The sequence below is a fragment of the Formica exsecta genome, unplaced genomic scaffold (assembly GCF_003651465.1).
Source record: "Formica exsecta isolate Colony F162 unplaced genomic scaffold, ASM365146v1 scaffold308, whole genome shotgun sequence".
Classification (NCBI taxonomy): Eukaryota; Metazoa; Arthropoda; class Insecta; order Hymenoptera; family Formicidae; genus Formica; species Formica exsecta.
In genome coordinates, this window is record NW_021850337.1 from 1,449,057 (window position 1) to 1,470,754 (window position 21,698).

The 21,698-nt window shown below is 37.8% G+C and overlaps 1 protein-coding gene across 1 annotated transcript in view; it reads left to right on the forward strand.

Annotated features, from left to right (window-relative positions):
- Window positions 1-21,698, forward strand: part of LOC115237728 (SLIT-ROBO Rho GTPase-activating protein 2-like) — a 59,808-nt gene that overhangs the window by 1,515 nt on the left and 36,595 nt on the right.

A 21,698-nucleotide genomic window follows, 5' to 3' on the forward strand; every position in this document is an offset into this window, starting at 1 on the left:
TACGGCTTTATATTCTTTCCTTCTCCTTTATTACCGGATTCCCCCCCGTTCGCTACGGGAGACGCGGTATCACGGTTTTATATCAGTGTACGGATCCGTAGCGTACGAAATTTATTCCGTTCCGTACGAAAATTTCACTTTTGTGTGCGAGACGCTCTCCTAAAATAAACATTTTCCGATAATCGATTATTTTAAACATACCGCGTCAAAGCGATACGATGCTTCGGTTCGAAGCTTCGATGTTATAATCTTTATCAGACGTTTGCAAATTTTTTGCAGTCCACAAAAACAGAAAATTGGGAAATTTGTGTTGAAGATTATTCAACGATATGACGTTCAAAAAATATTCCATATATAGACTTTGTAATTTGAGAGAATAGTACATATTATCGCGAGAAAAGGGAATATCAATATTTCAAATCTATAGAAAGTATTATGAATGTTTTTCATTTTCAACTTTTCTATGAAATTGTGTAAAAATCGGTAATATAAAACCGACATTTGATACGCAATGACCTAATCTTTTGTATATATATTTAATTCCATGTATTTTTCGAATTTTACGAATTTGAATTTATGATCGAAATATCTATAATATTAAAAAAAAATAGATATTTGGGGATAAAGGAAGACGAATGTGTTCTATATGAATATTGAAAAGTTCTCTGAATATATATATATATTTAAGAATAAATTAAAATAAAGTTTTAATGTGTAAAAAAATATCAGAAATATTAGAATTCTTTTTTTCTATTTTACGATGTGAAGTCACATTATTCGACAATTAATCATTATAAAGGATCTTCGATCTCGAAAAAAGTAACGTATCAGCATCTTCCTTCATTCTTGGCTTATCATAAGTGACACGTGGATTCTCGTCGTAACATTTTTTTTTTCTCGCGTAATCCCTCAAAGTCGAAAAACAACGTATCGTCTAGACAGCGGTTTCAACGGCAACGTTTCGAGTTTCGCGGCCGATAACGTATTTCCAATTAGTTGAACTTCGAATACGAGCGAATTATGAGCGAGACCATTTTGACGTGTCATTGAGCTCGCGCGATAATCCACTCCGCGAAGATTAATGAGCGCGATTTCGACGAACGAACAGGTGCGATTTATTTGCCGTGCCCGAAGAGGTACGATACGCAAGATGGCACGTTACCAATTTCGCTGTCGCGTAACACGGGGAGAAAATAAGACAGCATCTCGTTTTCGTGGACGGAAAATACGCATCGGCTTACGTAAAGCTCGACACACACGTAAATATGTCATTCTGTCCGAAAAGTTACAGATGGAAGTCAAACAAAATCGCCGCGCTTCTTGAGTTATGTATCTCGGGATGAATCAAATCCGTAAAGAAAAAAGAAATATTCAAATTTGTAACCTTGATTATTTAATTATATAATATTTTTAATATATTAATTATATTATTTATTATAGTGACTTTTTTTTATTAAAAATAGGCCAAATAGACTCGATGAGAATAACGTGGGAAATATAAGAAAAAAAATTGACTTTTTAATGAGAAAAGGTTTAATTAAAAGCACATGATTACATATATTTTATCTTTTTTGACGAATTAAGACTATTATACAAAAACTTATTTAATATTTTAGAAAATTTATTTCCTTATAGATTAAATACACGATGCGCGAAAAATAAATCAAAGGAAATCATATATGCAAGCGAGAGATGTGCAGTGATTAAAAAGCGAACGTTGTTCAGTGTTTACAGCGCGAATTAACTCGCGTGCGAGATAAAAATTGGCGTTCGAGAGAAACGACGAATTCCACTTGAAGAGATGCTTATAGCTGTACTAGAAACTAGGCGTCCAACCGATTTGCAAATAAACACGTCGTTCCGCATGAGAAGAGGAGAAACGCGTCGTACTCGAAACAAAGTTGCGATCTTCGCTCGAAAGATGTACAGATAATTTCTTATCTTGCGAAGGGATTTTTTTCGTGACCCGCATTCCATCGATATCCGTTTAATTTCACGTATACGCTATTCAATACCGGATATTTGTTTGCGAAGCCAGATTGAAAGCTTCGTTAATCTTGAATATTTTCTTGAATGATTCAGGATAATCGCTCATACATAAATTTGCATTACTTACTTTCTATTTGAATATGCTCAGCAGAATATGTTATTTTAATAAAACAAGTCGCCTTGTTTCCAATTATAAATATATTAATATGTATATTGTTTTATCTTTTATTCGTGCTGAGAGTTTGAATTTAAGACAATTATTTTTATTAATAACTACATCTCCTGAAATTTCGCAATTTATGTATCTGAATTATAAAACGCATATACACAATAGAATTTGTCAAGGAAAATTACCATTATGATTAATTCTATTCTTATGACATCATAAGATTCATTATTATCATGGAAATAAATCATGAGAAGTTTAATGAATCATCGATCAGCCCAATTGTATATATCTCTACGTATTTTAATGGAATGCCTAGTAATCAAACGAAAGAGCGAGATATTCGGCGCGTGCCATTCTCCAAAATAATTCGCGTTTCTTTTGTCAGGTTGAGAAGGATTTACGTGTTTAATATTGAGAGAACGCGCCGTCATTGTGGAATACGGTGAGAGGCGATCAAGTGCAAACAATTGCACCATCATTGGAATGCTGGTGCATACGAGTGATTGCAATGTGCAACAGGCACTCCTAGATCGCTCTCAGATCACACGTCGAATCGAATTTGACGGAAGATTGCACGGTATTTGCAGTCGCATCAACGCATTATGAAGAAGTTTGATTTCTTTAAATAAATTAATATAATAAAGATTGATACAAATTTTTCTTATCCAAAAATTATTTAATATTTTATTCAATATTGAAATGCACCAATAGATCAAGGACTACAAATAAAATGTGAAATTTCTTTCATAATTAATTTTACATAGATTTTGCTTCAACAGAATAAAGTTTGCACGTATTGTTAAGTATTACAATGAAATATTTAATGCTGGAAATTGAAAAGTAACAAAAGATTCGCTGCATATCGATTATTTTGTATATTGTAACAGAATTTTTAATCGTAATCGTTGTTAATTACCAGATCCTGTTAATGTATGTCTCTTATTGTTACATGTTTGCGTAAAACTTTTAAGTCGCGCGCCCATGATTAATCATGTATCTGATCTTTCATTAGATGTAATGATTGATTTTTTATTTCTAACAAACGTCCATCGCCTCTCTACAAAGTGTGTTATTTCAGCCTTCGACTTCACGTTTATTTTGTATACCCAAAACCAAATATTTCACTCATAAATCAAAACTTTCCCTCTTAATCGAAAAAAAATAATTCGTTAAGATATTTTTTCGCTCCATGAACAAATTATTCAATCATTTTGCGCGGAAAATCCTTTACCATTATTGATACAGTTGTTAGCTTTGTTAGAAATGCACAGATGCATAGATCGCTTTAGAGAACTAAAGAAACAAAGCTTTTATCTAATGACCGAGAATAATGTACGCCACGCGGAAGACAAAATAATTTTCTTCAGTATCACGTAAGCTTCGAACTACATTGATAAAATTTCACGCAAAAATCTTCGCTTCATGGAAATTTTAATCTGCCGCGACTTTCTAATCGTGCATTGGCGTAGGCGGCCGGTTTAATTTCTATAACAGATCTCGACAAGATTTCACACGCGGCAATACAGAGTGCGATGCAGATGTTTCCCGCGTGTGACCTGATTATGAAATATGTCCATTAATATTACACTCGAAAGAATTATCGCAAAGTACCGTAATAACTTCGTGAAAATAACGTGATTTAAATAACGAGCAGAAAGAAAATTTCAAATAAAATCAAATTCCTTTATATGAATGAGAGAGAGAGAGAGAGAGAGAAAATGTAATAATCTATTTAAAATTAAGTCAATTAATTGAATCATCTGTAGCATCGAAAGTAATGCGAGAGAATTTTTATTATAGTCAAGATTTGTTATTTCCTTACGCGAAAAAATCTCTATCAAATTATTTTTTTTTCTAGAAAATTATCTCTCAATCGTGGAAAAAAAAAATGAAAAAATTTTAGAAAATTTTTAATACTTCACAGTATTGTATGTCACATTATGTGATGTGTTGTCAAAAGCGTAAATCCAACGATGAATTTATTCTACTCGCGCTCGCTCGCAAGGCCCTTCCGTTACCTGACCGAACCTTTCGACCCCTTCAATAAGATAAAACGAATGTTTTCCGGCCTACGGGCCCAGCCCTGCCGGCTAACATAAGTGTAACCACACATGCAACGTGCGCGCGCGCTCGTACACGTGTAGATGAGCGTGTGTGCGAAAGAAAATAGGAGAACGAAGAAAGGAGAAAGAGAGTATATTGAAGTCCATTCGCGTAGACATCGGCTATTTTCGACGCCGCGTTCAAGATTAAAAATAGTATCTCGTTATAAATACTGTTTATCCTATACAGATTGCGTTAATAAATATAACTGTGAAATGAAAATAAAAAAACTGCTCGGACGATTTAAACAATTACATTTTAGCGTCAAAATCTATATAAATTATATTTTTATTTAATATTTTTATTATATTTTTATTTAATATTTTTATTATACGTCCACTTCAGGGCTTATTTATCTAATATTTTACTACGTTAATTAATAGATCTATTATTTATATAACTATTAATCTTGCTAATATTTTCGCATTTGATGCTAAACGTGTAACGAAAGAATCGACCAATGTCAACGCGAAGGACGAGAGATTCAGACTGTCACTTGTAGTAAAAGTCTGATTGCATTACACGAAACACACGCGCGCGCGTGGTTTCGAGTGTTATACTGAAGCGCGTGCGCGTGCAACATGTCACGTGTGGGTGTCCACGTGCGTGTGAATCGCCGCCGCGGTCCTTCTCGCGCACATCGACATCTCTCGCGGTATGTGCGTGCGCGTGTAAGGCGGCGCATGTATAACGGCCACTGTCTGCCGTAATATCGATCTCGTTAACCAGTCAGTTGTGTGTACGCATCGCCGGTTATGCACCTCCCGCGCGGTACACAAGGCCCCAGTACCGTGCCCCGAGAGATCCGGTGCCCTCTCTCCCCCGCTCTTGCACTCACGTTCACGCAGATCGCATTCGAGACGCATCATATTTTTATTTATCTATCGATATATTGTTAGATAATTTTCGAGGAAACGTAATAAGTTTGCATTCGAAAAAATTCATTTACGCTTCTAAAGCATGCATTTTTAGAATGGAAAACTATTTTTATCTAATTTTTTCTCTGGAACAAAAATAAGAGATTTAAAACAGGAGAGAGTTAAAACCGAGAATTAGAAAAATTAAAAAAAAAAAATGGGAAAGTAGCTTTCTAACGGATATTATTTTATTCATCGATGTCTATAATAAATATTAAGCAAGTTTCGATTGCAACGAGGATTATTCCAGATCGATAAGAGTTAACCAGTTTACACTCTCTCTATATATGAGTAACATTTGAAATCAGGCGTATTCTAATTTGTTAATAAACTTGCGTTTATCGTAGAATTTTATCGGCGAGGCAGAAAGGATCTTCGCCGAACGTTTGGTTTAATGTGCGAACCAGTTGACGCGCTACGCACCGATGCGTGCATCGCGATGCATTCGCGCCGCGTCGCTTCGATCCGTTGTATCAGAATTCCAAACGCGCCTCCGCGCTTCTTCTTCGCCGAGCACCTCGCCGATAACGTAAGTCGCATAAATTTCGCTTGCGACGAATAAAAATGAATAATTCGTGGAATTTAATATAGGGAGCAATTATTATAAATAACAATCATATCCAAGAAACGACGCAATCGGACGATGCATAATTAAGAACTAGGAAAAGCAATATATTTTTCTTTTTCTCTCGATAATTCTAATAATTATAGAATATTACCAAAAGGATGAATTGCAATATAATAATTTTATATATATATATATTTACATAAATTATGTGCGCGTGCAGCAGAACATATTCTGATGCAGAAAATATTTCATTATCTAGGCCTTTTTTTATTATTTTCTTTTACATAGCCAGGATGTGTCCTTCGGACGACCATCTAAAAATAAGAAAGAGAAAAGCCTAGGGGAGAGGAGAAGCGTTTTCTCCTCCACTTGTTCATCATAAATACGTTGAACAGCCTCATATATATTATCGGCTCCACTCTACGCACCCGTAGCAACGCGGAATCGACGCGCGCGCTTAAATGCGCGCGTACCAAAATATTTTCTTAAGCAAACAAGCGCGAAGCGTCGAAGATTGGTATTATTTTAGGGCGCGCGTGTGTTTGCGTCGCGGATTTATACTGGGTGTTCCGATCGGCCGCGCGTTGGATTTTTACAATGTTGAATCGATCTTTCCGCTATATATATTACGACACGGTGCATCGAGAAATAATATCTCGATAACGCGGAGAAAAAAATTATCTTTTTAGAAAAGTTTCCTTCTCGCTGATTAAAAAAAAAAAAATTGTAGCCATTCCAAACACACTGTGTCTAAATCCAACTTTGTCTGAAACACTCCGTATGTACATCGACGCGATGCGTCTTCACGTTATTTCGAAAACGCATTCTGGTAATCTATAAGTCGGCTCTCTCTTCTCTTGCGATGCGGCGCGTCGGCGGAAAAAAAAAAACATCTCTCGCGGTATGTGCGTGCGCGCGTGTAAGGCGGCGCATGTATAACGGCCACTGTCTGCCGTAATATCGATCTCGTTAACCAGTCAGTTGTGTGTACGCATCGCCGGTTATGCACCTCCCGCGCGGTACACAAGGCCCCAGTACCGTGCCCCGAGAGATCCGGTGCCCTCTCTCCCCCGCTCTTGCACTCACGTTCACGCAGATCGCATTCGAGACGCATCATATTTTTATTTATCTATCGATATATTGTTAGATAATTTTCGAGGAAACGTAATAAGTTTGCATTCGAAAAAATTCATTTACGCTTCTAAAGCATGCATTTTTAGAATGGAAAACTATTTTTATCTAATTTTTTCTCTGGAACAAAAATAAGAGATTTAAAACAGGAGAGAGTTAAAACCGAGAATTAGAAAAATTAAAAAAAAAAAATGGGAAAGTAGCTTTCTAACGGATATTATTTTATTCATCGATGTCTATAATAAATATTAAGCAAGTTTCGATTGCAACGAGGATTATTCCAGATCGATAAGAGTTAACCAGTTTACACTCTCTCTATATATGAGTAACATTTGAAATCAGGCGTATTCTAATTTGTTAATAAACTTGCGTTTATCGTAGAATTTTATCGGCGAGGCAGAAAGGATCTTCGCCGAACGTTTGGTTTAATGTGCGAACCAGTTGACGCGCTACGCACCGATGCGTGCATCGCGATGCATTCGCGCCGCGTCGCTTCGATCCGTTGTATCAGAATTCCAAACGCGCCTCCGCGCTTCTTCTTCGCCGAGCACCTCGCCGATAACGTAAGTCGCATAAATTTCGCTTGCGACGAATAAAAATGAATAATTCGTGGAATTTAATATAGGGAGCAATTATTATAAATAACAATCATATCCAAGAAACGACGCAATCGGACGATGCATAATTAAGAACTAGGAAAAGCAATATATTTTTCTTTTTCTCTCGATAATTCTAATAATTATAGAATATTACCAAAAGGATGAATTGCAATATAATAATTTTATATATATATATATTTACATAAATTATGTGCGCGTGCAGCAGAACATATTCTGATGCAGAAAATATTTCATTATCTAGGCCTTTTTTTATTATTTTCTTTTACATAGCCAGGATGTGTCCTTCGGACGACCATCTAAAAATAAGAAAGAGAAAAGCCTAGGGGAGAGGAGAAGCGTTTTCTCCTCCACTTGTTCATCATAAATACGTTGAACAGCCTCATATATATTATCGGCTCCACTCTACGCACCCGTAGCAACGCGGAATCGACGCGCGCGCTTAAATGCGCGCGTACCAAAATATTTTCTTAAGCAAACAAGCGCGAAGCGTCGAAGATTGGTATTATTTTAGGGCGCGCGTGTGTTTGCGTCGCGGATTTATACTGGGTGTTCCGATCGGCCGCGCGTTGGATTTTTACAATGTTGAATCGATCTTTCCGCTATATATATTACGACACGGTGCATCGAGAAATAATATCTCGATAACGCGGAGAAAAAAATTATCTTTTTAGAAAAGTTTCCTTCTCGCTGATTAAAAAAAAAAAAATTGTAGCCATTCCAAACACACTGTGTCTAAATCCAACTTTGTCTGAAACACTCCGTATGTACATCGACGCGATGCGTCTTCACGTTATTTCGAAAACGCATTCTGGTAATCTATAAGTCGGCTCTCTCTTCTCTTGCGATGCGGCGCGTCGGCGGAAAAAAAAAAGAGATACGAAACGTCGACAAAACGACGACGTTTCCTGTCCTCGGATATTTTTACGGAACGGCAGCAGTCGTTTTCTTCGGGGAGTCTAAGAGGGCGGTCTTTCGTTCGAACACGTGCACTCCTTATGGCCGCGTGCGCGCATCCAAATGCACGACCCGCGTTTGCCGTTGAAGCGAAAACCGCGACACATATGATATCGTTCTTTTTTCTGTGGAAAAATTATCGGTAACGATGGAGGAATTATCGTGTAACGACCGTGAGAAATGAATGATCACAGAACGGGCTTCTTCCGCCTTTCGGGGCTTTGTTTTCATGCACGGGATCGAAAGGCATCGAATTATTTCACACTTTCGTTTCGCATCTGAAATCATGAGAAAACACATCGACTATTATTTTATTCCGAAGTGTCCTATCGCGCTGATTAAAATCGATTTGACGAACGAGATTTAATGCTTCCAAGTGTCATCATATAAAAGAGACAATTATTTTATCATATATTTTTCTCTCTCTTTCTCTTTATCTCTCTCTCTCTCTCTCTCTCTCTCTTTCTCATCTTGATATTATACTTAATCTTTGAAATTTTTTAAGCACATTCATAAAAAAATCAATTTAAAAAAATTATAAATGGGAAACAGATTTAGAATTTCAAGAAATTATATTAAAAGTCATTCAATGTATCACATTTTACGAGTTTTAAATAAAGACTGTCAAGAAAAAGTTTGATATCCAGTGAAAATTTATAAAGTCTTTAATTATAACCAATAAATATATATTATATCTTTCTTATCTCTATATAAATGTATAGGATATAAATTAAATAATAAAATATATATTGTTTATATCGTATATTTTTAAAGATTAAAGCAATATACATATATTTTAGAGGATTTTATAGTTTATCGATTGACAAGTTATTTCCACTTTACGACGTAAAGAGGTATTAAATTATCGCAATGTTAGAATTTACGAGAGTAATCGATATTCCCCGGTATATATTATACACACATACACATCGAGACTTGACCTTTTCGCAAAGGATACCCGAAAGTCGTTACTTCTGGCCACGATCGGGGTCGCTCGCCCGAGTCTCGTTCTTCCGGTTATTCGAAAATTTAGGGCGACTATCAGCCGGCTGGCGCCGATTTGGCACAGTTTCCCGACCGCCGCAATTTCGCGAGCCCTAAGCCTGCGGTACAGTGTATGTACGTGTGTGTATGTGTGTTTTGCGCCAGCGAACCCTCCGCTATAAATTCCGATCTCTCGCCCTCCGGGGAGTGGATCTTCACCCGAATCCTAACCCGCGCAACCCCCATTGTTGCAATTTTTATTCCGCGACACGTGGAATCCCAGTGTAGCGTCCTCGAAACAAGACCTAGAAGTTTCGTGCGAATCTTTGATGCCCTCTTGTACTTCTTTGCGTCCAGTCGCTTTCTGCCAGAATTTTTCTGACCATCTCATTTATCCTTCTCGAATCTTAATTCGCGCGATTCGTGGTGGAATTCTCATTCCACGTCTTGCGTTTTTCTCGCGTCGCTATCTCCGGAATTTTTCACGCGTTCTCTGTTATCGCTTCTGGAATTCTAAATCCGGCAAAAGTCTTCGCAACAATTTTTGCACTGCTCATTTTAACATTCCTTCGGCGTCCTTCCGGCGTCCTCGAACGATGGCGTCTTTGTTCCGCGGACTATACGCGGGCTCGTGCCGCAGGTATAGCGCATTCCCTCGGCTTTCTTCTTTTTCTCTTCTCCTCCGTCGGCCGGCCGGCGACGTGTTGCTGTCGGGTGCCACGCCCTGGACGTGAAAAAGGCATTAAATCTTATTACAACGACCTAACAGGGTCGACGGATTATCGTTATCCCGTAAAATATAACGAACCAAATTAGATCCATCTCGCGGATGCAAAATTCGTTAGTCTCGTGACATATTCAACTATCACAGATTGCATAATATAATAGTAAATGTTCGTATCCCCCTAGCAAAATTAGTAAAGAGAAAAATATTAATACTAGAATAAAATTAATTACTGTAATTTCTCTCTCTTTATATACGTATATATCAAAAACTCTTCTCTTTTTGTAAAATAATTCTATTATAACGATTAATTTAAAATTGCTCATATTCAGTAATTGTTTTTCATTTTTCTCTCTAATTTTGCTCAACGAATTAATAATTTGAATATTACGACGAGGAACAAGCGCTGCTCGACTGCTCGTTTTCCATTTAACTACAGCGTATTTTACGCCTTATCAAATCAACCGTCGTGTCCCGCGAAGCTGGTCTTGTCAGCTTCTTTCCCCGACGCTACTGACGATGGCATAATCGAGCAACACAGTATATTCTTTGTATAAAGAAGTCCCGTTTGTGCTGCGATTGCACGAAAAACGTCTCGACAGCCGGCAGGCAAGGTTAATCGTGAATAAAATACTTACGGGGATACCGTAACACCACCAGATGTTTCGCTAGAGAAATAGAGACGTGCTCATAAATAAATCACATATGAAATAAATCAATTATCGCGAAAAATTAATGAAATAAAATTATCTTTTATAAAGAGAATACAATATTAATATAAATTTTATTTTTACTTAAAATTTTCGTTAAAACGAGGTTTTTCTCTACTTTATTAACGATCAAAGTTTAACATGCGATGCTACAAGAAACACCTTTTGTAGAGCATGTCAGGTGTAGAGAGAGAGAGAGATAGAAAAGATTCGTTCTGCGTTGCTACGTGACGTGTATACATGTCAAGTTTGAGGAGACAACAAAAAGAAAGAAAGACGAGGACAAGATAGATGAAGGAGACAGAGGAGACCCGTCATTTAAATGCGCAAGAAAATTATCTACTCTCTCGCAACCAGCAGGAGCGATTATGCGCGCCGGCTATTGCAGCTATCGCTGATTGCATTGCGTTGTCGCCGAGAGTTGTCGCATATCTCGATAAAATACCAGAATTTTCACCTGCGCCCCTATATGCATACTAATTGAACTGCGAATCTCTCTGATTCTATTTGTCGTACGATGTTCAGCTGCTCCGGAGGGAACTGATGACGACCGAATCGAATAATTCCGAGAACTCATAATAATGATAAAATGAAACAGCAGGTGACGGCGAGTGTCGAAATAAATGCAGAGTAAAGCTCGATGAATTAATTAATGGAAATCGAATATCGGTCAATTTCCTTTGTTCTTTTTAAAAGAATTAGCGCGTTGAAAATGTAAAAGTAATTCTCTACATAATGTACACATAATGGTGTCGAGATTTTTTTATGCTAATAGCTAATCTTTTTATTTGAAAAATCGATTAATTCTACGTGGAAATTTTTGTACAGAGTAAAATTAATTTGATTTAATTTTGCAGTCACAACACGCGATGCTCTTTGAACGCGTTTACTTTCAAATTGGTATCTTAATTACTGATTAAAAAAAAAAAAAAAAAAACTTTTCAAGGCCTCGCGGAAAATTAACGGTTTAAACGAGCTATACGAGCGACTTATCGTCGGCTCGCATGCGAGTAGCATAAAAATCACAGCGACTCGTGATGAAAATCAGATTAGAGCATTTACGACGGTAATCAATCCTCCGCCCTTTTATGAGTTCCGATTTTTGCGGATCGCGATTTTCGAGAGTGTCTTGTTGCGTTTCCGTTAAAAATATCCCCAGCTGTGTGGCACGACGTTGTATCGTCGCTGCGAGCATAAAAACATACACGTGTGCGAGACGCGCGTTCAATATCGTGGAGAAATTTCCAGCCCCTGCGTAGCGAAGGAAGACGAAGGAAAAATATATAGAGCGATATAATAGTCAACTTTTTTTCAATGATCGCCGAGTTTCGATCGATTACATTTGCCCATCTGAGAGATAATCTGTTTATAAAATTATTATGTTGTTATAATTATGTAGCGTGTTCTATCGTAAAATTCCAAAGCTGTTTTAATGACAAGTCTTTTAAGAAATTAGAGACAAGTTCTCTTTTAGCCCAGACTTTATAAGATATAAACATGTTATTTCCTTAAATTAAAAAAAAAAAATAACTAAATTAAAAAAAATTAAAATCAGAATTGAAATATTAATCGCGTGCAGTGGTTTGTTTATTTATTAGAATCATTGCAATTTTATTCGCCAAAATACGCCAGTAACTTTTCTAATGTTAAGTGTTTTTTTAACGATGAAATTATATCAACAATCGATTTTTATATGCATCAAAGAATTCGGTATTATAATATTTTTCTGGTTGAAACATTTATATATAATGTAGGTATATTTTCGAATGCATAGACACGAAGAAGATAGGAATACAAAAGCTTCACGCTTTAGTGTTCCGATCGTTGCCGTTTCGAAGGCGAACAATAGAAATGCGGAAGCGAAAAGAAGGGAGGCGAGAGAATGCTTTGTCGAGAAACGTGTCGAAAATGGAAGTTTTTTTCGGTTCTATTACGAGGGTTTTTTTGTCAATACGAGAATTATTAATAGTCTTATATAAAAAGTTAAGAAGAAATAGGGCTAATAAGAACCGAACGCAATAAATACATGTACTTATATTATGTAAAAAAATTTTCTATAATAATAATAAACGGTTCGGTGCTTCCTTTGAACATCAGCATACAAAGGTAAATAACATAAGGAAGTTGTTGTTGGTTAACTGTTGTCAATCTAGTCGAAAATATTGCCAAGAAAACTTGAAAGAGAAATATTCATACGCAAACGATAGAAAACTTTCTCGAAGCATGTTAAAAATGAAAGCCTTCTGTCTACTTTAATTCTGTATAAATAAAGAAATTAATTATTATTTTTATATACGTACATATTAATATTTAATTAATATCTATTTTATTTTACCTCATACATTTTATTTTTAATTTTCTTAAAAAAAAAAAAAAAATTAATAATACGCATGTATTAAAATTATTCGACAGTATTAGAAAAAGATTTCAATGTGTTAATCTATTTTTAGCACTGTTCGTCATAATAAAATATATTAGTATATTTTTCGCGATGAGAGTTGGAATTTGCGGTATTTTCAGAGACGCGCGAGAGAATTACCGAGACTCTCACGTTTTCCAAGATGTAAAGAATACTGCACGTTCGGGACGCGAGGTGCGGAGTGCACTTTCTTTCTACGAAACGATATTTGTTTTCTCATAACACGGAAGAAGTGGAGTCGATTGTGCCGTGAAATATAAACGATACTGGACGCTTGTCAGGTCGCTCACTTTGCATATTTCGGTTTCTACGACTGTACCGCATCATCGTACACACATACATCGCGTACAGAATTGGACATGGTTATGCAAAGAGCTGTCAACTACTAATATCCTTGTTTCTCCGGATTTCTCAATTCCTTCCGGCTCAAGTGTAAAACCCACTAAAATAATTGCAATCAAAATGCAAAATTTTAAACCAACTATCTCTCGCATATCGATTCTCTCATGTCGAGAATGTTTAAACAAAAATTCTCGAAAGATAATTACTTAAATTCAAACGATTATACATTTTTAATCAGTAAATTTTTATTAGCAATAATTTACATGATCCTTTCATTAATTACATAACTAATAGTTTCGATAATAATAAATTCTATGCATTTCACACATAAATATATATCTTTATATTAATATCTTTTTAATAATTATATCACATATATGAGTGTGTACATTATATTTGCTATTCTTAACTAAAGACAGCTTCCAACAAGAAATGTCCCCCACATTGGTAATATAATTAATAATTCCCTGCACGCTCACGCGGTAAGCATACGGCACGAGTTAAATTCTCAAGTGTATCATACTTGACTGTGTTAATAGAAAATAACGCGATGCATCCCGGGGCAACCGAGAAGTTCGGTCGTTTGTTTTAATCCGATTCGAGGGTCGCGTAATAAAAAGTCGGTTTTTATTCGTAAGAGGGAGACCCGGCATCGCGCCGCGTAGAGGCACCGCACGCACTCGCATCTGTGTATCTTCGTCAAATTAAATGGCTCGTATCTACCGTCTTATTGGACCGTAAATTTCGATCTAGATGCGCGCATCAAGCTGTAATATAATCGGCGGAACCGCTCGTTAATTGAGATAAATCGCCATCAAAATGAGATCTAGTAATATATCCCGAAATCGTACTATAGCCGGAACGATATATACATTAAACTACAAAGCGGAACAATCATGTTCGAGAAAATTATAAGTATATGTATAAAGATCGTAAAGATTATATTCTTTCAACGGAAAGGTTTCCATTATGGTTCTTGAATAAATGTATAAAAATAAAAGTAATTGTAAAAAACAATATAGTAATTATGGAATATCTTGTACAACGGTTGCGATTTATTTTAAGAATAATATAAATTACCCTTTGATTAATGATTTGATATAATTAGATGAGATATAAACACGAATCGTGCAACCTGCCTTTTACTTTTTAGATTTTTCTCAAAAACTTTGCTTTTATAAGGGTTGCTTTTGAGAAAAACAAGTCTGTAACATTAATACGAATCAATTCATAGGTCGAACCATTTAGCAGGAATTCGCGATTTAAAGTGGGGTGCTAGCTTTCATCAAGCTAATCGTGAAAAATTCATCAAGCTTGTCGTGAAAAATTTATCCTTAATCTATCGAATGACTAATAAGAATAAAATATTTAATAAAATCGAGATAAAAGATCGGTTCAGAACGTCGCAACATTTTAGGATGAAAGTACAAGAATTGAAAAGAGCCCATTGGGCAATCGTAGAATTGGATCGCGAGAAATTGCAATCGTAGTCGGAGAATGCGCGGTCTTTAATGACATCTGGCTTTCGAGTCCGTCCGCGGCGACCGACTATTCGCGAAAATCTATAATGAGGAGGAGATAAGTCGTCCCCGTTACAACGATACCGCGTCGACAACTTGTTCAAACTAAAGTAATTACATCGCACTGGCAGGAAAGTTTCGCCGTGCAATCTAAGTACTTCGCTAAGTGAATTTTACGAAAGGTCGTCGATATTTGCGCCGAGAGTGCCGAGAGAGCCAAAGGACTGCAAACTTTTTGCTTTTGCTACGCTAACTAGACAGACAGAGAAAATTTATCGTTATTTATAATCTTATTTACCAATAAACTTTCATCGTGTGCTCTTCCATCTTGCTTAAGATAATTAATTTATCAAAAATAATTTTTTATCGTGCTTCTTATGTGTCATATGGGTGCAATTTTTATCCTGGAAATATCGAAAAAATTTCAGAGAAATATAGTTTGCGTGCAAGGAAAACTAGATTTATTTCGTAATTTGCTTGAATTTTTACAAGTGCACTTATTTCACTGTCAGAATATATTTATATTTTCGAAATATATAATAAGCGCAAAAAGAGATTTTTATTTTAATCTAGAGACACTAAATTTGCGAAATACATAATAAAGAAAGAATAAAGATTATCAAAATTAGAGAAATGAAGATAAACCGCGATAGAGTCGTGTAACGCGACGCTTTGAGGATCGCTTGACTGAGCGTGGGTGAAGTTGAAGCTTTGTTATTCGATATGAGCTAGGAAGAGGTTGAGAAGATGATGTTTAGTCACGTGAACGCGGATCATCAATAGGGCCGACTAGAATAGTGAAGGACTCTTCGACGAGGAGAGAGCGCTTCCGTCTCTGGGCGCGTTCGTGGTGGGCGTTCACGAAAACTAAAATCGGTTCCGGAAATCTACGCCGGAAATAACCGGTCTCTCGGCGCCGTCACGATCTCTCACGTGGGTAGGCCGATGTGGGCAATAAACAAAGGCTGAAGTTTACAGCCGCGAACGACGCCTATTGAATTTTGAACGCTTGTGCTCTAATAGAGAGATTTAATCATGCCTCGAAATAGCGCGCGATGCGTAACAGATACCGCGAATATCGTCGCAATTTTAGATCATTGTGTTTCATCTTATCTCGTATACAAGGTTGCCAAGGTTGAAATAACATCGCATCGTGGCAAATGCATTTGTTACGTAGTAACGAGCGGATAAATCGGTTGGATTCGAGATAAAAAATTCTCGCTTAAAATTTTTTTAAGTTTCAAATCGTATTTTAATAATTTAATTCAATATCGAGTCCTTGATTCGTTTTTTTTTTTTTTTTAATTTTTATAGTATAAAGTACAAAGAAGCATTAGAAAAGTTCTAATCCTATATGTATCTTTATCAATTTCAACTTTTGTAATTGTTATTTTAGTCAGCGAAATTAATGCCGATCTTCATATTTCAATTTGCACTCCGAGAAACGTCTGTGCGAGACGTAACGTAATAATAGTGTGATATAAATGCAATTCGCGCGGGTGAACTTGATAGCATAAGAAGAACCGGGCGTTCGCTTGGACCCCTCGCACCGACGCAATTAAGGGTCAAAGTCGAGAGGAGTCTGTTGGGTGTCGGTGGAACATGAAGAGCGAGCCCGGTAAGACGACCCCGAGTGTCGCTCAAGTGGCCGATGAAAGGTCTCGGCACTTGTTGACCAAGCCGAAGGGTTAGCCAAGCTTTATATTGATGTGTGATATGACGCGAAGAACGCCAACGATCCATAGATTGAAAAAATGAAAAAATAAGAATGGATCGAAAAGTTATATTATCGCGTGTATCTTTTAAAACCTTTCGATCTTGAACTAGGAGTGTTCCTCTTGGAAGATACATAAAACGATATTTTAGTTTTATTATTCAAAATTTAATCTCTATTGAAATTTAAATCTCGGGCCTTCAGCGGATATTACACTCTTTTTCTCGTATATTTTAATCAAATCTTTAATTATCAAGATAGTTATCGTTATTTTTTAATTAGATATATATTAAATTAATTTTATTAAATTCATAATCAAATTATATATATATATCAATTAGATATTGTTGAGAAGTAATAACTAAAGATAAGTAGAACTAGCATTTTTCTATCACGTTGACAATGAAATATAAGTAAAAAGCTTTCATTTGATAAAATACTGCTCTTGATCTCATTTGTTTTAACAAATATATATTAAAGATACGTTGATTATATATTTTGTTACAATTATTATAATATTATATAATTATTATACAATTTGTTATATATAATTATTATAGTAATTTTAATTACATACACAGGATGTGAGAATTTTGATGATTTAAAGTTATCTTTAGAATATATTTTCTCTCTCCTATGCATTTTTCGAGAGGAAAGTTTTTTAATTTCAAAGTTGAATGTTTTTGAGAGGCTTCTACGACGATAATAAATCCTGATAGTGATTCTTAATTTCCGCGACGATGTCATACGGGTTTCATTCATGCGGGCATTCGAGCAAATCTCTTTACAGTGGATGCATCGCGCACCACCGTTACAGAGAATCGCACACATCGTAATGTTACACATGCAACAACGGCGGCGGCGTCGATGCGGCGCGGACACGCGCACTCCGCTCTCTCACGGGCCAGAGAGTCACAGTCACGGTCACGCTTCGAGGGTTGGACATTCGATATAGGGCGAGCACGGTGGGAGCGCAATGTTCGGAGAGCGTGAATGAGGGAGAAAGAAGGAGACAGAGAACGATGGAGAGAAAGAGAGAGAGAAGCGCCGCGAGGTCGTGGAGTAGCACTCATTGATTCTTCTGCATTTCTATCGCCATCTCTATCCTAGGGTTTCTTCATCTTTACCTCTCTCGCTCTCTCTTCAATTTCGGCGCTACAGATTATAGATATATAGATAGATTATAGATATTTATCTTTTCTTTAACATTTTTTTTTAAATCTTTTTAGCCCATTCTGTCCATTTGTTTCTCTGATTATTATTTTCATCATAAACATTATCTTTTGTTTTTTCCAATAAATTTTCTTTCATTGTCATTGAGGACATGAGAGACTATTTTTATCTTATATTTTTTACAAATTGTTAATGTACCATCTTGTGTTACTCCTTTCAATTCGCTATACGCAATCACTAAGATCGATGTCAAAATAATTTCTGCTTTTTCCTTACTTCGGCATAAAATTAAATGCCACAATATAGACAAGTAAAAATGTTTGATACGAGGTGGTACATCTTTTAAAAAATTTTGCGTAAATTTTTATTAAATGTGCTACGTCAATATGGATATAACAGTCCAGCACATTTACATTATTGCGGGCATTGGCATATTGTTCAAGCGTCAGATATTCAATGAAATTGCGAAGTTAAAAGAGCTATGAAAAAATCACAAAATTTCTCGAGGGCGAGGTTGCACCTATTTTCGTATCCATTCCATCAACCAAAATTGAATGGAATTTGTCATATGGTTTTCTGTCAGCATTTGTGTCATAGGGAAAAATCCGTTTTGATTATAATTTATAACGTAATTATATAAGAATATTTTTGGATTTTGTGCAAGTATTTAATAACGGGGGTGCTAGCTTGATAAAAACTTGCACCCCTACTTTAAATCGTGAATTCCTGCTAAATGGTTCGAGCAGTAAAATCAGGAACAGTGCACCAAATTAGCACCTAAATAGCACTTAATTTTGGCATGTTTTATTTTAATTTGTTGTGGTTGGGGTGCTAGCTTAACGCGAGGTGATTTTCTTTCAGGAAATTACCTCTTTTTTTCTATTTTTATTTTCCGTATATTTGTTTCATTATTGTCTGTATTATTGTACTTCGGTTAAATTACTTCCTTTTTTTTGATCGATCGCGCTGTTTGTTCCTGGGGCACAGTTTGCAGAGCACATAATAAACTTCTTTCTTTTACGCGCCGATATTGTGTTCCTCTTCCGCTCTCCGCCGCAGATGACGAACAATCGGGGAGAGTCCATCTCTCATCGTGCACCTGGACAGTACGCAAACTGCGTGCGAGATGACCGACACCGAGTTTCTCCGAGCATCGTTTCCTCGATTCGATGTTTTTTCTGCCCAAAAGCGGAATCCCTCGCGCTTCCAAGTGGAACGTAGAAAGTGCCGGTCGTCGGCGCGTTGTAAAGCGCGAATCACAAACGATTTCTCTGCGACCGGCGTACGATAGGCAGACTTAAAGGAGCAATTAGCGACGTCGAGAGGATCGACCGAGAAATTCCGTGACCCTATTAGCTGGAAGACGACAAAAAATTGCGATTCTTAAAGCTTTAATGAAGGCTCGTCATGCCAGTTGCGCGAAAATGGCCATCTTAGGATAGAAAAGTGGAGTATTTTTTTATACATTTTGTTCGGAGTTTCAGGAAGAGTAATATTTATCGCATTTCACATTCCGCGCGATGGCCAGGATTTATTGGCGAGAGCTAAACGAGCATGATAATTTTTCGGCGAGATTGTTTGGCAACAGACTCTGCCGTTTGCGTTGCAATTAAAGTGTACATAACACAAATGCGCGATATATCTTATCTACTTTATCACACGACCCGACAAATATTTATCGCATCGCGAGAAGCCGAGTATGTCAAGAGTGGAGGGGAATCATACTACAGCATTTAGCTTCTGCGTATCATTTTGCGGCGAGCCACGCGGAAGGTTCGTTGGAGAGAGAATCCGGCAAAAATTGATCCTTTCATCATGCACGAAATTTCGTTAAACAAAAAAAAAAAAAATTAGAAAATTAAACTTGCAACGTGTGGTTCTCCCGCCAGGATAAATCTTAGTGAATGAGAATTATACAGAAAGTGTAAAAAATTGCGGTTATCAAACAAGACATTTCGCTCGCGTGCAGCATTCGTGAAACATTCGCGGTGCAGCATCTCGAGAAGGAAGAAGATCCTCCGCAGCATCCTCCGGCATGCGGAGGGTGAGCGAGCGGTGAGGCGGTGTAGGAACCGGTGCGTCGTATCCGTTGTGTGTTGTGTGTGTGGTGTGTATCTGTGTATGTGTGTGTGTATATATTTGTGCGTGTATGTGTATGAATGCGCGCGCGCGCGCGCGTGACCGGGGGGGAGCAAAAGGAGGGAGCGGGCAAACCAGCAGTGTGCGCGGGAGGGTAGAGGAGAGTCGACGAAACGAACAAGAGAGCGAAAGAGAGAGAACGCGAGAGCAGGTCGAGCGAACGTGCGAGCGAGCTAACCGGGCCAGGAAGGGGGACGAAAGGAGGGGGAGAGAGCGCACTCGCGCGCGCGAGAGACCGAGAGGGAAAATCTGGTTGCCTGGCGACGAGCCATCTAGTTCGATCCCAGCCAGCCACCCGACCAGCCACCCTCCTCACCGGTCTCTTCTCCTCCTCGTCGCCGTCGTCGTCGTCGTGGCCGTCGCAGGAGCGACGACACCGTCGTGCCGAGGGGAACTGTGTTCAGCTCCGCGTTTCGTTTCTCTTCCTCGCGAGAGAAAAGATCTCTCTCTTTCTCATCTCCGGATCCGTATTCCCGCGTATACGTATCGCCGCTTGGCGTCGATCGGTCGCGTGGGACGCCGACGTCCGGTATCGAGATCGCGGATACCATTGTTGGCGCGTCGTTTCCGCTTCGCGACGAACTCCGGAAGAGTCGGAAAAGCGCGAAGGCAGTCCCGGGAGTCGTGTGGAGGCATCCCCTGTGCGTCTACTACAGGGAGGACGGTCCGATATATTCTGGTCGCGCGTCGGTGTGCGAGTTTCCGACGCGGGGACGTTTCCGAAGGACGTCGCGCCGAGAGTTATCCCTCTGATCTCGCGCGGCGGTCTCGTCGGTGTTACGTCTGTCACTTGAACGTGACGGTGTGGGAAATTGCGAATATCACGTCCCCGCGCTCTTTCTTCAGTGAGAAAGAGAGAGGAACGGGGGAGAGGCCACGGTAAGTGCGTTTTCCAAGGACGTCGGTCCCGGCGCATCTCGCTGGGCTGCGCGCACAGGTGGTGGTGTGTCCTTCGCTGGCTTGCCGTAACAAAAGCGGGAGGAACTGCGCCCGGCATCGTTTTCACCACAACAAAATTACGTACGTAATAATAGGCAGTCTTTGCAAAGAGGAGGATAGACGGAAACCGCGTTCCTGTCACACGAATAAAGTCGACAAAGGAAGGGAAAAAGTTAATCTGCTATATATAAATAATATTTATTTATTTCCGATATAAGACGTATTAAATAAATATTGCGCAAGAAAAAAACTTCAAATAAATACATTTCATTAAGCACTATTTAAAAGTCGGAGTATATTTCATCGAATTGCATAACTAGATGTGCCACTTCGTCGCTAATTAGTTTGATCCTCTTAGACTCGAGAGCGCAGCAGTCATAAAAAAATAAAATTATTAGAGAATGAAATAAAATTACAGAAATATCAAAGAATAATTAAAACGATAGACATCAAAGGAAGATTGAAAAAAGAGGAAAAAGAGACGAAATTGTTTGATCGAGGAATCAATCTATAGAGAACGATAAAGAAAGGGGAGGGGAAGCGTAGAGGAAGGGGAAAGAGAGGAATATACCGTCGAGCGACA